A 17,679-nucleotide genomic window follows, 5' to 3' on the forward strand; every position below is an offset into this window, starting at 1 on the left:
TCTCTGAGAGGGGAGAGAGCCTGGCCCAGGTAAGGGGTGACAGAAGGCCCTTGCAGGCTGAGGAGTGAGGGGTAGGGAGCATGGGATGAGATGGGGCTAGGGAGGCAGACAGGAGGCTAACCAGGCAGAGCCTTTTAGTCATGGACATAATATAATATTTATCCTAAATTAGTATAGTTTGAAGGCTCTTAAATAGAGGAAGTGGAAATGATTAGATTTGCCTTTCAAAAATCGCTGTGACCATTTGTGTTGAAAGAGTCAGAAGAGACCTATATTTGCATATAAATAAATGGTCACTGAAGGCATTGACATGGCATTCTCCTGTGGGAATCTGAGCAGCTAGTGAGCTAGTGGAGAGAGTCTGTGGGATATGAAGAAATCCTGGAGAGTTTTGTGTCATGGAATCTAAGGGAAGAGCATCATGTCAGGAAGGAGAGAGTGATCAGTGGTGTTGAATGCTGCCAAGAGGTCAAGTTAGATGAGGTCCGGAAAATGTTCACTGGATTTAATGACATGAAGGTCATCAATGAACTTAATATTATTTCCTTGGTAAGAGGGGACCCGAAACCAGACAGATCAGGTTGAAGAAAGTGGGAGATGAGGACCCAGAGTGCACATTGCTGACACTTTTGAGAAGTTTGGCTGCAGATGAGAGAAGAAATCATTGGGAGTTAGCCGCAGGGGATGTGTGGATGATAGGCATTTTTTAAAAAAAATATTTTATTTATTTATTTGTCAGATAGAGAGAGAAACAGAGAGCACAAGCAGGGGGAGCAGCAGAGGGAGAAGCAGACTCCCCGCGGAGCAGGGAGCCTGATGCGGGACTCGATCCCAGGACCCTGGGATCATGACCTGAGCTGAAGGCAGACGCTTAACCAACTGAGCCACCCAGGCATCTCAGGCATTTTTTTTTTTTTAATAAGAGATGTGAACATGTTTAAAAACTGTTAAGAAGGGTGCAATATATGAGAGAGGGAGGGAGGGAGGGGCAGAGAGAGAGAGAGGAGAGGAGAAAAGGGGAGAGACGGAGAAAGAAGAATTAACTGATCCTGAAAAATTCTTGGGCAGGGATCCCATCCCGAGAAGGGACAAGTCTCCTACTACAAGGGAGGAAGGGAGGACAGGCGCAGACACAGGTGGCTTCTTCATGTGTTTGGTGTCAGGATAATTCAAGTTTGTGTGTCTTATTTTCTTTAGAGCAGGAAGTGAAGTTTTCAGATGAGAGCAAAGGAAGACGGGGATGGTAGAGGTTTCTGGAAAATGAAGTCTGAAACAGTCATTACAGAAAGTGGGAGAGTATGTTGAACAGAGACACTTAGTAGGACTTCAGGGCAATGTTGAAGGCAGTGTTCAGGTTGGTTATCTGAATTCATAGCAGCAACCATCAACTCAGTTCAGTGACCTGTTTTTGTTTTTGTTTTTGTTTTTGTTTTTTTTTTGGTCTAACTTGGGCTGGAAATAGCCCTGGCCATGAAGTTAGAAGCCCCAGGTTATGGGTTGTGAGAGCCATAGCCTGTCATGTGACTTCAGGCACAGCCATCTTTAAGTTCCTGGTTTCTTCAGCTTGTCAAATTGATGAGAACAAAGGCATAAGAAATGTAGATAAAATTAAATTTCCTTACAACTTGCAGCCCATTGACAAGTCCTTGAGACACACACAGTATGACATTCCTCAAAGAACTCACAACTGTCTTAATGTTACTGCTTTGCCAGAGGCATAGGGCAACCTTAGCTTGACCATAGCCAGACCTCCAGGATCCTGTAAGTCTTCTTTAACATATGAAAATCCTTTTGGCAATTTTTGTCTCTACCCCTCCCAAATTAAAATTATATAATCCACAGCTCCTCACAATCCCAGTGCAGCTCTTTCTGCCCATGGGTAGTGCCCCCGTGCTTTAACAAAAACACGTTTTTGCACCCAAAACATCTCAAGAATTCTTTCTTGACCATTCACGGCTGGCCCGCATCACATCAAAAATGATGAGAGCAGATTAGATGCGACCTAAATTCTCTTTCTAGTTCTAAACTACCATGAGTAGCTTCGACATTCATAGAGAAATCGTCATAGCTTATCAAGATTTTTCTATTTATACCTTTGGTTTTAATTTAAAAATGAAATAGATCTTTATAAAATCTATAGGAAAATACATGCTTCACAGGAAACAAGAAATCTAGATAATTTATTCAGCTATATTCAATGGATCTATCATGTCTGGTGTCTCTACATCTGAATCAGGGGTTGGCACCCTTTATCTGAGTGGGGCCAGATAGTAAATATTTCCGGCTCTTGGGGCCAGTCAGTCTCTTCTGCAATGACTCCAGCATACCACGTGGTGTGAAAACAGCCACAGAAAATGCATAAGTGAATGAACATCGTCCAATAAAACTTTATTTATGAAGACAGGCAGTGGGCTGGATTCAGCCCTCAGGTTATGGTTTGCTGACCCCTCATCTAAACAGTAGGATACTCCTGTTTCTTTTATTGGGAAATGTTCATTCTTAATTTGGCCCAAGAACGGAGCACTTTATGCAACTGACACGCAGTGAGTTCTGTAATGCACTGAGCGCAGAGGCAAAGCAAGCGAAGGTACACGGTTGGGCACAAATGGGGCAATCTCCCAGCTGGGATCAAGCCTGGGGAGTTCGAGCTGAGCCCGACATTCAGTAGCTGTTGCTGCAGCTTCAGCTTGGACAACTCTGCAGTAATGTGGTTTGGCACCTCCAACCCGGAGCAACACTTCCCAACCAGCCGGGGCGCCAACAAGGAACTGACTACGTGAAGAACCACGTCGGTAGCTTTCTGAGATCAAATAAACACAACCCTCTCTTTGTAATAAATTATTTACCACAGGCTTGGAGAGGTGTTTTTTAGAACAGAACAGAGAGGGAGGAAGAGAAGGTGAAAGGCAGGATTCTAGGAGCGGGCTTAGGCACCAAGACCGGGGCCTAGAAATCATTTGGGGGAAACTGGAAAACTCAAGCAGGGCACCCAGCAATGCAAGCGACGCCTGAGGGCCAACCGGGCGGGAGGGTCCCGCCAGTCTGAGGCTCAGGGACAGGAAAAGCCTGAAAGATCAGCTTCTCGGTTAGCACCCCTGGGTGGGCCTGGTTTCAAACCAAAATAAGCTCGGGAGAACCAGAGGGGAGGAAGGAAGGAAATAAACAAGTATAGCTTCAGCTTACGTTTTCTCCCAACCAACAGTCCAGGCCCTGAACTCAGCCGCCTGAAACTCACGTGCTCCTGTGTGTTGTCCAAGCCTTTTCTGGACTGTTGCTTTGTACTCTCTGGATATCAATCTCACATATGTTAGACTAAAAATGTGTTCAGCGCCATCTCTTTTGCTTTTGTGTTGAGTTGCATATAGACACACTGTTAGCCTCCACGTGATGGCTGGCCCCGTGATCAGTAACCTAGAGGCTGGACCTAAGCAGCAGGTCTGACTCTCTTCTCTTGTTTGACAGGAGGTAACCGGCCGATACAGACGCTAAAGAATTAGAACCAGGTTACTAGTAAGTAGCAAACCCAGAATTCCAACCAGGTCATTCTGATTCGGGGGCCCCAGCTTTTCACCTCTCTGTTCACTGCCTTTTCTAGAGGTTAGCATTAGAAAGAACTCCAGAGATGCTGGATCCAGCTCCTTATTTTTAGATGTGGAAATGGAAAATTTAGTGGCTTCCCCAAGGTCACAGAGCCACTGGCAGAAAAGCTAACTTGGCCTCCAGACGCTTCCTTCATGCTCTGACTGCAGAGTCCTAGGCTGTTCAGTGAGTATCCAATAACTTCCATAAATATCTATCAAAAAAATAGAGGGTGAATGATCAGATGCCCTCTGAATTTATTTTCGGATACTGGAAGACAGGACTATGTGGTCTTAGGACTCTTCCTATACAAAGACAAATTGGCCAAGGTGAATGGTTAAGGAGTCTATTTGTTTATTTTTTTTAAAGATTTAAAACATTTATTTAGAGAGAGGGGGTGTGCGAGAGCAGGAGGAAAGGTGGAGGGAGAGGGATGGAGAGAATCTCAAGCAGACTTCCCACTGAGTGTGGAGCCCGGGCTCAATCTCACTGCCCTGAGATCATGACCTGAGCTGCAATCAAGAGTCAGATTGGCCAACTGACTGAGCCACCCAGGCACCCCATGGAGTCACTTTAAATCACCAGGAACATGAGGTAAATAAGTGCCAGCATGCTTCAAAGTGGGAGCAAGTTGCACATTTCAATGATGGTATAAAAAAGGAGTGTGCTTCCCTAAGCTTAGAGCAAAAGAAATAATGCAAGACAAAGGACACTGTTAATGCTTAGCCACGAAGCTGATGGAAGGCAGAAATGAAATTTTTTCTTAATGGCATATACCATTTAGGAACGAAAGAGATCTCTATCACCTTAAGACTCCCAGAGCATTTGTTTTGATCGATCAGAGAGGATCTAGCCTTGAAAAGTAGAATTAATAGCAGCTTGAGTCTAAGTTTTTTACAACAGTGCACTACAGAGCGGGAATTGTTCCTTCCTACTTTTCTCTTTTATTTTTGGAAGGAAAAATAGCTTAACTCCTGGAAGTACTTTTCATATCAGAGACTAGAAGGTTGTTGTTTTTTTTTTTAATATATCAGAAAGTTCTCAGCATTTGAAGGAAGCTCTTCTATTTGTTTTAAAACAGGTGCAAAAGAATTCAGTTACAGGTTTAAATGATTTAGTTAATTTTCATTAACAAGTCCTTGATGTTCATCCACAAAAATAAATAAATAAATGTGTAGGTGTGCAAGGTTTTTTTTTAAATGCTTTCCTGAGATGTAACTCCTAAACATACAATTTACCCATATAAAGTGTACACTTCGATAGATTATAGGATATTCACATATACATGCAATTATCATCACAGCCAATTCCAGAACATTTTCATCACCCCAAAAAGAAACATCTTTTCCTTTCTCTGTCACTTCTCTGTCTCCCCATTTCTCCCTGCTCCAGTCAACCACTAATCTACCGTCTGTCTCTATGGATTTGCCCATTCTGGACATTTCACATCAACAGAATCATACAAAATGTGGTCTTTCTCGAGATTGGCAAGTTTTTGTTTAAATAATAATTTTGTTCAAAAAAGGAAAATATGGTGTACAGGGGAGAAAATGAAGAAGCAGTTTTTCTGGGCACTCTGTGGGTGTACACACTAGTCAGGCAGGCCTTGCCAGATGTAGCACCTAAGACTCAACAGCTGTGAGGTGATGGCAAGATTACACACATGACTCTTTCACCAATTTGCTCATAGGTCAGGCCTCCAGGCTGGGCTTTGGATGTCAAGAATAACATGTAAGTTGGTCTTTAGGAAATAGTGCAGTTTCTATGCTGGAAAGCAATGTTTATCTATAAAGCTTCTACTTATATTAGTCATTCTATTCATTTATTCCTCTTATAGATTTCTCTTATGTCTTTATCAACTCCAGGTAGACATGGCTAGAGAAAAGACACAATCAAATTGACTGTCTCAGCATAGACACGTGACCACAAGCCTCACGTGAGCGCTTAACGTTCTCCAACACACACTCTATTCCCTGGATTGTTCACTTTCCCACTCTCCTAGACAACTATTTCAAACCTTTCCTGTTCCATCAAATCTCCAACAACTTCTCCCTAATCCTCCCTCTTAGCTAATGTCCTTTCTTCCTATGTCCCTGAGAAAACAGAAGCAACCAGAGAGAATTTCCCATGCTCCCAGGGCCATATCTACTTCCTGACCATCATCTGCACCTATGTATTCGGTTACTACAGACTAGTGGTTCTCAGACTTCTCTGTGCATCAGAATCACAAGGAGAACTTGTTAAAAAAGATTAGTTGGCCTCAACCCCAAAGTTTCTGAATCAGGATGTCTGGGGAAAGGCCCAAGGATTTGCATTTCTAGTAATTCTCAAGTGATGCTGATGCTATGGGCCTGGGACCATATTTTGGGTACCATGGCAGTAGATGCTGTGCTATCATCCTAACTAGGGTCAACCTCTCTGCTCGTGCATTCCATCTCTAGCCCTTCTGCTCAGGAACATTGCTCTATCAATTCTCCCTTTTCCTTCCTGCCTCATCACTTGTCCCTTCCTTTTTGGGTCAACCCATTGACTAATAAACTTGTTGTTATTTCTTGGATCTTAAAAAATACATTTCTCTGGACTCTGCTTTACTCTTTAACTTCCCGTCCATTTCTCTGCTCCTTTTTGCAACAAAGAGCTGTCCATACTCTCTGATTTCAATTATTCTCTGCCATTTTCTCTAATCAGCCTTGGCCCCTATCACTCCCACAAAATTGTCCTAGTCAATGTAACCCTTGATACCCCAAATCACTAAATCCTCTAGTCAATTTGCAAGTCTCAGGTTATTTGATCTATCAGCAGCATTTGACACAGCTGTTTACTACCTCCTCTTTGAGAAACACTTTCTTCTATGGCTCTCTGGGATAAGACACTTCCCTGATTTTTCCTTCCACTCTTTTCTGGTGCTTTTTCCTCTACCCATTGAGACGCTCCCAGAACTTATTCCTTGGACATCTTCTTTATTTGTACTCACTCCCTTGGTAATCTTGTTCTGTCTCATGACTTTAAATACCATCCATATGCTCATAGTCCTCAAATGTCTATTTATAGCCCAGACCTCTCTTTGCATATCTAATTGTGTACACTAATGGACATCTTAAACTTGACAGGTCTGAAACTAGATCATATACCTTTCCTATGCCCCCCCAAAGTTACCTCAAACAAACTTGTTTGTTGCACCCTTTGTCTTTCTCATCACCATAAATGATGATTCTAAAAGACTCAGAATCAAAATATTCTTCTCACCTCCATTGTTACTATCATCATCTCCACCTGGATCCTTATAGTAGCCTGGTCTTCCTGCTTTTATTTATTCCTGTCCCCAACATTTAATTCTCAAAAAGCAGCCGGAGGTGATCTTTTTAAAACATAAATTATGTCACATGACTCCACTGGTTGAATTAAACGTCAGTTCATTTTGCCCTTCTGCAGAAACCCTGCAGTGGTCTCCTATCACACTCTGGATAACCAAAGTCCCCCATGACCCCAATTTCATCAGCCGCTCTTCCTCACTTCCTCCACTCCAGGCTAACCAACCTCCTTGCTGTTTCCCAGATGTACAGCCTCGCTCCTCCCTCAGGGTCTTTGAACAAGCCCCTGCTGGAAAGCTGCTCCCCCAAATAGTATATTCTTAAAGATCCTACTCTCCCTCTTTTATCAAGTCTTTGCTCAAATGTTACCTTTTCAATATTTTACTTAACCACCTATTTGAAGTTATATCCCCCACTCCGCTTTTCTTCTTTCTCTCCATAGAGAGCTTTTCACCTTTTCATATACTACCTGATTTACTTCTTTATATCACTTATTACCTATTTCTCCCCCACTGGATTGTAAATACCATGAGGATAGGATTTCCCCCCTATTTTGTTCATCGTTTTATCTCCAGTGCCTTCAACAGTGCTGGGCACATAGCAGTGTTTTGACATATTTATTTGTAGAATTTATTTTCTTGCAAATCTATTTTTAGCCAATTTTGATGGTGAGTTAAAACTGAACATGTTTTCTAGAGTATCTGGGCCCAGACCTGAAAGGCAATGGTAATTAATTAGTATAATATAGAGGGGCAAAGCATTCCATTTTTAGTTTCAAACATAATAGAAAATGATATTACTCTTCACTTTTTTTATGACTTCCAGCCATTTATATACAACAACATTAAGAAATTTTGCTGTTTTTGGCTTCCTGCCAATCTCAAGTTGGTTCCTGGACTGCTTCCAATTTTCCTTTCTCTCTTCCTGTTCTTTTTCACTCAGCAGCTGCCATATATTGAGCGCGTACGCCAGACTCTTTGTATACATTATCTTATTTAATCCTTACAAAACCCCTGCAAATTCGGGAGCATTATCTCTGTTTATCAAGTGAGGGGACAGATGTGCAAAGAGGTAAGGTGGCTTCCTCAAAATCACACAGCTAATAAGAGGTTGAAAGGAAACTTGTCAGGCCCAAAATAGATGCTTTACTACCTATATTATGATACCATCAATGTGCATAATGTAACAAATATATCCAATTTCCTAGCATTTAAATTTTGGCATCTTACTTCCCAGTTATTTTGGAAGATGACCCTGAGGATAACTTCATGATACACTGGATAGTAGATTTCATGAGGATTGGGGTAACAGTTAGATCTTTTTGCTGGTATTTCCTCCATACAAGCACCAGGGCAGAGTGGCTACTCAATAAATATTTACAGAGTAATTTTCTGTTGAATTAGATGTAGATAATTACATTAATACATAGTTAATTACATTTAGAACATAACTATTATTATTATTATTAATTACATTAGAACATATCTATTATTCATAAGTTAAGGATCACCTCTAGAAGCTTTAAAGAAGTAACTCTGTTGCAAAATGATGTCTTAGTTCTTAGGATTTTGGAGCCACCAATCCCGGGAAGGAGGAAGAAATGATGTTTTTGTCTCACCTTGGCATTGGCCAAGCATAATTATTAGATTCCTGGGTCTTCCTAAAATCATTTCATACTTGGAAGGACTCTCAACCTGAGGAAACTAAGACCTAGAGAAGACAAATAAATCTCTAAATGACACACAATAATTAGGGTCAGAGTTGAGTCAAGAATTCTGGCCATTTTGGTGCTTAAAAAAACCCCTATATTCCATCTTTTCATTTTTCTCCCCTGAAAAGTCACAGACAAACTTGGATGTGGAGAGAATCAGCTTTATTTAGAAGTTTAGGAAAGCTTTCTTTATATGTCTCAAATTATCACCTTGTTTTCTCAGTGGACAATGCTTAAGCTAAATGAGAAAATACATGAAAATCCCTTAGCACATTGGTTGGTATTGAGAAAACACTCATGAACTTAGAGACCACTATTATTACAAACAAGGTGATCTCACATTTTAGGTCATTCCTGTTTCAGGCAGATTAAACACTTAATCAGCTACCTGAAAATCAGTAAGTCTCAAATATTTGACAGTTGAAGAACTCCCCCCCAAAACAATAAGTCCTGTGGTTACAAAAAGTGAAACTAGTCTTTGCGCCTCTAGTAGCACTATCCTACAAGTCCACAAGAGGGCAGTCGCCCTCCCAGTAGAATGGCACCAGAGCTGTAGGTGGGAGGAAGGGAATTATGGGTGCTGAGGTAAGCTAATAATAACATTAATCAGAGTCATTATTTTATTATTATTATTATTTTTAGAGCCACTATTAAGATACTTCTAAGTAATGAGAAGTATGATGAAGAAAATAAAACAGAGTAATGGAACAGAGAATGACTTGAAGGGAAAGTTAATGAGAACATTAGATGAGCAGAGAATGAACCCTTGAAGGAGAAAGGGTCAGCCATGAGTAGTCTGGGCCAAGAGTGTTACATTTGAAGGAATAGCAAGAGCCAAGTTGGAGAAGATCTTGGCCTGCTTGAGAGACAGATAGAAGGTCAGTGTCATTGGAACATAAAGAAGGAGACAAAGAGGGAGGAGTGGAGGGAGCATCAGATCATACAAGTCACACAATTGGAGTTAGATCCCAGGTCTTTTTGATCCCAGAGTTTGTGTGCTGAATCACTATGCTACTCTGAACTCTGTGGAAAAAGCCAGAGGGCATTGATCAAGGCAGTAAAGTGGTACTTTTTGAAAACAATGCAAAGAGTTTAGAAAATGCCCTAGTGGCTTTCATTAAATAATTCATCAGAATTCACATGATTTTAGACCTTGACTTTATGAGGAAAAAGCACTATGATACATCCAACTAAATTTATTAAAAATTTTATGTCCCAAGAGTTAATCTGGTACAGGATGTCTCTTTATCTCTCTATAGCACTGTATAATAATAACCAAGGTTTATAATGATTAGTACTAACATGTTTTAAAGGAAATACACCCAAAGGTTTATGTAGAAAGATGTTCACCCCAGCATTAATGTTAACAAAAATTATAAATAGCATAAATATGCAACAATAGGAGACTATTTGAATATATCAGCATGCTTCCACATGATTAATTTTTTTTCAAAGAATATTTAAGGCTATGTTAAGTGCTCATAGTGTACTGTTAGAAGCAAAACAAGCCACCAAATAAAAGCCATATATGAAGTATGAATCCAATTTTTAAAACTATACACAGATACATAAAATACTAAAAGAAAACACACCAGAATGATATGAGAATGTCTATGTATTTTTATAATACTTTTCTATATTCATTTCTTAAAGAATGTATCCTTTTGTAATCATAAAATCAATAATGAAATTAAATATTTTACATGGAAGTTTTAATCTTCATTTAAATTTTTCAAAATCTGTGTAGTGCTATTTTTTGTGTAGACGTGGATGTGGTTTTTAAGATGACAGAGAGAAAATATCATTATATAAAGTTGGATCATGGAGTCTCTCTCCTTAAATACTTACAAATGAACAAAATTATATATTAAAACAAACCCAAACAAAATATTGCCAGCGACCACAAAGCAAAGAAAGGTGTATAACTTCATATCCTCATCTTAAAAAGTACTGGTCACAGGATTAGGAGTAGCTGGCCTGAAACACTGTAACTCTACTTCTCTCCTCTGTGACAGTACAGAGGAAGGAAGGTGAATGAAATGAATCCAGAAAAACTCTAATGATATCTTTAGACTCAGAAAGTAGTGATCTGAGGGAAGTGAAGAGGTAGCCCTGGGAAAAGTCAAGAAAAACACCTTAGAAAATAGTAGCTCAGTGTATGATCATGGGATGTTGGCAGAGGCAGGGCTCTGATCCAGATTGGAAAAAGAGCTACAGTGCACAACCATGGAGTCCATTGCATTTGGTGGAGGAGACCCAGGTTTGGGACATCTAATGGGATTTAGAAGAGGGAACTAAGCCCAGGTTCCAAGGAAAGGCAACCTGCCATGCTGGTGCTTCCTTATTTGAATTTTCTTGCTTCAAAAAAGAGGTTAGCGAAAAAGAGGGTGGAGGGGCACCTCCGTGGCTCAGTTGGTTAAGCATCTGTCTTTGGCTCAGGTCATGATCTCAGGGTCCTAGGACTGAGTCCCGCATCAGGCTCCCTGCTCAGTGGGGATTCTACTTCTCCCTCTCCCTCTACCCCTCCCCCTTGCTCATGCACTCTCTCTCTCAAATAAATAAATAAACAAATAAAAAGAGGTTGGAATCCAACGGTCATTCCACAAACTGTACTCAGAAAGGAAGACAAAGGATTTTGAGATGATATGGGGAAAATGTCGAGAAAAATTCACCTACACTCTACTAGAGTAAAAAAGAAAGTGGCATGAACAAGCATGAACAAGAATGTGCCCTCTTATAGAAGGATGGAGGGAGACAGAGAGATAGAGATAGAGAAAGGGAGAGAGAACAATTTAGTGTATGAGGAAGCTATAGCCCATGACAAATAAGAAAATTTTCTTTAAGTACTCAATTTATAAGAGATTAAACAAGATATTAAAACAAATTTATGACAGACTAGAGTAATTAAAAGGGAGATGAATAGCTAAGAAAAACTGAGAACCAAAATGGCGCCATGATAGAAATAAAAATATTGAAACAAAAGGGTATAAAACTAAAATAATGACAAGTAGAAAGACCTCATAAAATAGTCAGTGGAGAGGGAAGAGACAGTTTATAGCAGTTAGATAAGTGGATAGAGGCAGAGAACAAAGACAATAGAACATAGGGATAATTGGTGCTTCTAGAGAAGAGAAATGTAACAGAAAAGGAATGGAATATTGGAAACTTTTCCTGAAATGAAAGAAGACTTCAAACTGCAGATCAGAGGGACATGCAATGTTCCAGGAAAAAAAACTGATAAAGAATGATGGACCACTAGCCATATCTTAGTTAAGTCATGAACTTGAAGGTTAAGAAAATAATTTTTTAGTCAACTAAGAAGAACAAGAAAGTTCCTAGAAAGGCAATAATTTTGGCTAGCCTAAGATTTCTCCACAGTGATATTCAAACTTAGAGACAACGAGGCAATTATTTACAAAGTACTGAGGAAGATTAGTGGACTCAGCCAACATCAGTGAGATGCAAAGGACGTGCATTCTGAAAGATGTGGGGGGACTCAGGAAATTAAATCACCCCACAGTGATTCTAGAAAAACAAAACCAAAAATACACTTGATGATGTATTCAGCCAAGAATGAGAATAGCATAGAGAAGCCCAGGAAAAAGGGCTGTCAGTGAGCACCCCACTTTACATGCAGAGTATGACTGGACAATTTGCAAAGGCAGATCTTTGCAAATTGTCCAGTCATACTTCCTTGTTTGTCTTTTTCTGAATTATCTTCTCCCCAATTAATTTGTCTTTCTTTCTTGCCAACATCAAACGTATTTGAACGTTGAAGAATTAAACAATGCTATTTAACTTCTTAGAAATGGGTGGTATTTACTCAGATTGGGAAGTGGAAAAGAAATATTTTAAAAAAATGTGATCATATAGATCAGCATTTTATATTTTGGAAACATAGAAGGTAACAGATGGTTCTGTTGAAGATGGCAAAAATTTTAAAACTGCAACTAAGGCTGTCTTAATCTTTTTTTTTTTTAATAATTTCTCTTGCTTCAATCTCTGAAAAGCAAACAGGCCATTAAAAGCATGCATGACATGCCAGACACTTAACCACATTTATTACTAAATGGAGTAAAATTTTATTAAACTTTAAACACATTTTAACGAGCTACAGGCATAGTTTGCTCTGCAACACTACAATGAATTACTCATTGTCTGACTCACGTTAAAAACAAAATACAAGTGTCAGGTCAGAGAGGAAATCCCATCTAATTATCAAAATAACAAAAATGTAAAGGGATCCATGTTGCCATTTAATCAAGTGAATCTGCAGTCTTGGGTGCTAACATTATGAGCATCTATCTATAATGCCATTACTCAAGCTGGCTAGAAATTAGATACTTCCCAGCCCTTCCAGGTGGGGCTTAATAGAAACATTGCTAGCATCCATGCAATTCTTGCAAGGGTCTGCAAAGGAACTGAAGTAGCAGCTAATGATGGGTCAATTACTCAGGACATGGAGACTTAAGTCAGATGGTGTTCTGAAAATTGCACTGGACTTGGAGTTGGCAGACTTGAATTCTAGCCTCTGCCTTTATCCCCAGTCAGTCAGGGGCTCTTTTTCCCTTTGGCCTTTTGATCCCCTTTGTAAAATGTAGAAGCTCGACTAGGTTATTTCTAAATTTCTTTCCTTCTTTAACATCCTTTGGTTCTTAAAAGCATGAGTTCATCTAATCTTGCACAAAAATGTTTAGAATAAAATATGGGGAGTAACATAGCCCGTAGCTGGTCCAGATGGAGGGGGTCCTTGGGAGAAGGAAGAGAACACACAGTGAACTCCTTAGCTGGCAGACATTTGTCCATACCCAACAGGGGAATACACGTGTATGGAGCTGAAGCACTGCCTTTTATTTTCCTTCTCCGCTGGGTGCCAGTGTTCCAGCTCAACCAACGGTCATACACCAGAACCTTCTGGAATCAATGTAAAGTACAAGACAGGCTATCTATATCATTGTCATGTACAGTTAAAAGGCTGTCAAGTCTGGTTCTGGAGCAAAATGGTGAAAGGCATAGATCGGAGCAAACTTCTTGCTGGGTTATAATCTTTGTGTTAGATTCCCCTCTTACTGCCAGAATGAGAGTTCACCTCTGAGAGATACCCAAGAAGATATGCTTCCACTAAGCCAATGCTCAAGTAGGCATGATTCTAGGGAGGCCCAGAATAGCAAGGTTGGAGCTGTGCTCAGCAGGGACATAAAGGGTCACCAACAAAAGGAAAGGTGATCACAACAGATAAGTCTGAAACACAAATACAATGCAAATGGTCAAGGAACACATACTAAGGAGGATCTATAGCACCCAGACTAAATCAGCAGGAGACAAAAGGGGGGGAGGGGAAAGTGGAACCACAGGGGAGAAGGCACTATGATACTGTGCACTCCAGAAGTTCTGACCCTACACAACCCATACGAATTCTGAAGAAGCCAGAGGATTCTGTTGGCTGACCCCCTAAGTCAAAAGAGAAAATGGGAGTTATTTTTAAGTTGGATGTGGCAGAGTTAGGGTTTAGAGGAAGGCATGACATAAAACCTGTTTGCTTTTTATTAGCTAAAGTGAGCCATGAGCAGATATTATGGTGAAAGCTACCTTTCAAAATGTTATGAAAACAAACGGGGGAGTCCAGATACAGATGTAGCACAGGGCCCTGGGCACCTTTTATTCTCCAACTAGTGGCACTGGAGAGAGCTGACCTGCACTTAAAATCTTCGTGGGTCCCAGCATAGCAGGAGGCACATCTCATGGTCCAGACTCCTGAGACAAATTTGTTAGTCATTTTTCTTCAAAAGTAATAGTTTTGTAAGATGACAGATGGTAGCTACACTCCTGGTGAGCATAGCATAGTACAGAGAAGTTACATCACGATGTTGTACACTTGAAACTAAAGTAACTTTGTATGTCAACTATATTAAATAAACACATTCAAATAAATAAGTAGTTTAAAGGTAAAAAAAAAAAAAAAGAAGAAGAAGAAGAAAAAAAAGAAGTCCAGGGGCACCTGGGTGGCTCTGAATCCTGGTTTCGGCTCAGGTCCTGGTCTCGCAGACATGGGATCGAGCCCCATGTTGGGCTCTGCATTCAATGTGGAGTCGGCTTCAGAATCTTTCTCCCTGCCCCTCCCCGCTTGTGCCTTCTCTCCAATAAATAAAATCTTGAAAAAAAGAAGTCCATTCTTTTATTCTTTCTGGAATCGAGGCATTACAGTTAGGAATCTAACAGGCTTAACTGTTGTTTTAAGCATACCCAAGGTCCTGCGATGAAACACAGTGTCATTGTGGGGGAATAAATGGCCAGTCTTGGGGGAGGTGTGCTAAATGGTTCTGTCTGAATGCCCGTCTTGGGTAATCTTCATGGTTGTTCACCTTCACAGAATTTTGGTACAGGGAAGCTCGTAAAGTTTTCCCAGTTCAACCCTCATACCTTCTAACAAAGGAAACAGGGTGAATGCAATGGTCTAGTTTACACTGTTAGCTGGGAAAGGACAGGCGGCTAGAACACTGGTTTCTCAACTCCATTTTTTAAGAATGAGCATTGCCAAATGTTACTTATTCATGTATAACTTTCATAATTTTGGCCATACCTGAATAACAACTGTACTTGATACTTGCCTCCAAATCAACTCACACTTTTTAAAAACTTAAATTCGTTGAAAGAGATACCTACTTGTCACTATTCTAAATGAAAAACCTATATGGGTTCTCAAACACATAGAAAATGAGACAATATTAGGAATTGGTAGCTAGATACAGGGGTCGAGGAGCAAGCCAGTAGCCTGAGACCCAATGCTGTTGCAGGGATAGGCGACAGGCAGGAGTGGAGAGTGCATAAGGGTGAGTAGCCCAGCGGCGGCTTTGGCCTGGGTCTAATCAATCTGGAAGTAAACTGAGAGGTGAGTTCATGTCAACACCTCCTCTTCTGCCTACAATCATTCTGGGCCCAACTAAAATCATCTCCTAGACCACGAGGAGTGCAGAGTCCCCATCGTGGGAACAACACAACACTATTGTAGATCACTTATCTTCTGGACTAAAGGAACAATTCCTAGCCTTTTTCTTTGTTTCTTTTTTTTTTTTTTTAAATGGGGATTCTGAGTCTTACCTCTAGTTGCTTTCAAGATTTTATCATGGTGTTGGCTGTTCTTGACAATGCTTCTAGGCAGGGATTTATTCTTATCTATCCTGCTTAGGACTTCATTATGCTTCTCAACTATTTAGGAAAATTAACTGTGATTATCACTTTGAAAATTGTCCTTTGCCCATTCTGTTTACCTTGCCTTGTACCTTCTGAAACTCCGGTTCTCTTTATCTTGGACCTTGTTATTCTACTAGCTCTATCTCCCAATCTTTCATATTTTCCATCTCTTTATTATTATGTGATGGATTCCTGTGAATTTCCTGCTACTTCATTAGCTCAACTGTTTCTATTTAACCTGTTTATCCTATTAGGCTTTTAATTTAGAAGGTACTTTCCCCACAACTTCTGTTTAGTTCATTTTTAAATCTATCCACTTTTCTTCTTATCCCAACGATAGCTTCTTTCTTATGGCATTTATTCCTTATTCTGACTCTAATTATTTTACTCATTTCTACCTATGGTCTTTCCAATTGTTTCCATCATATAAAGTTCTTGTGGTGGTAATACTTTTTTTTTATAGTATCTGATGACTCTCACCTGCGGTATTTGCTTTCCTTGTGATATTTCTGGAACCCCATGATTTATCTTTTCGTGTCTACTTTCATTTCTGGTGCCTGCTATCTTCCAGTGGTGTGCTGTATCTGCGGCAGTCACGTTAACAACTTTTTGTTACAGTTTACTTAGCTCATCTAGAGTTTTGTGATGTAAAAGTTTCCATGTTGGCTAATAGGCTTCTAGGACCAGAACAGAAGCATTGCTGACACAGGGAAAGTGAAGGACTCCATAAAAACCTACTTTTTGCTCCTTTTCCTACTTCAATTCTTGCTAGGACCTGCACCCCACCCCACTTTACACGTGCCTTGTAATCAAATAGCTTATGTCCGCCTCAGAAGGGACAAGGAGTTAATGATTTCTTTAGATTAGATCACATCTAAGGAAGGACCAGGTGAAAATGACCAGAGGAAGCTATCATATGCCTATTCCAGACCACCGGGCACTAGACATCTTGATGCCAAGGCCCCCTGGCTCCAAGGAGTAACACCTGGGCCCTCATCTTTGCTCTAACCAGTTCCCTGGTACCTGAGACGACACATACACTAAACCACCATCCTCAATAAAACTCCCCAGACCTTGAACAAAGACGAGATTCATGCTCCTTTCCTTTCCGAGTCTCCAGACCCTCCATCTCTATCTGGTCTCTCTATATCTCCAGTAAACTCTGCTCTCACTGTCTGCTGGCTTATGCTTGATTTCCATCCTACGAGAAGCCAGGGACCCTCCTGGCTGGCCCTGTGGGACCCCCTCCCGGTCCCCAGAGCCGGCCTGCTGGCGTCACTGCTCTGTGTTCGGTATTAAGAAAACTTAAAAATGTTTGTATGTATTATAACTCTTGAATTAGCGAATTTTGCTGTGTTTATGTTTCTTATTTTATGTCTTCTCTCTTAATACTCTTCCCTATTATGTATTTGCCTCCTTTTCATCACTTACATTCTGGTCTCTATTGCTTTCCTCCTGCTAAATAAGTTTATCAAAGGATTTCTGTGGAAGCGATCGTCTTGTTACATGAACAATATTTATTTATTATTATTTTAATTATTATTAACATATAATGTATTATTTGTTTCAGTGGTACAGGTCTGTGATTCATCAGTCTTACACAATTCACAGTGCTCACCATAGCACATACCCTCCCCAATGTCCATCACCCAGCCACCCCAACCCTCCCACCCCCCACCACTCCAGCAACCCTCAGTGTGTTTCCTGAGATTAAGGATCTCTTATGGCTTGTCTCCCTCTCTGGTTTCGTCTTGTTTCATTTTTCCCTCTCCTCCCCTATGATCCTCTGCCTTGTTTCTTGAATTCCTCATATCAGTGAAATCATATGGTACTTGTCTTTCTCAGATTGACTTATTTCGCTTAGCATAATACCCTCCAGTTCCATCC

General features: G+C 40.4%; 1 protein-coding gene across 16 annotated transcripts in view; it reads right to left on the bottom strand.

Annotated features, from left to right (window-relative positions):
• The window catches only part of THRB (thyroid hormone receptor beta), a 371,178-nt gene that overhangs the window by 128,667 nt on the left and 224,832 nt on the right, over nt 1-17,679 (bottom strand). Inside the window, exon 1 of one of the 16 annotated variants that reach the window (XM_073900906.1) lies at nt 6,826-6,894. The exons of the other annotated variants lie outside the window; for them this stretch is intronic. The gene's annotated coding sequence lies outside the window, so the exon portion shown is untranslated. Of the gene's footprint in view, nt 1-6,825; nt 6,895-17,679 lie in introns of those variants that run through there. 16 annotated transcript variants of the gene reach the window in all.

This window comes from Callorhinus ursinus, unplaced genomic scaffold, assembly GCF_003265705.2.
Source record: "Callorhinus ursinus isolate GAN/ISIS: 27379988/994484 unplaced genomic scaffold, GSC_fseal_2.0 scaffold1, whole genome shotgun sequence".
NCBI lineage: Eukaryota > Metazoa > Chordata > Mammalia > Carnivora > Otariidae > Callorhinus > Callorhinus ursinus.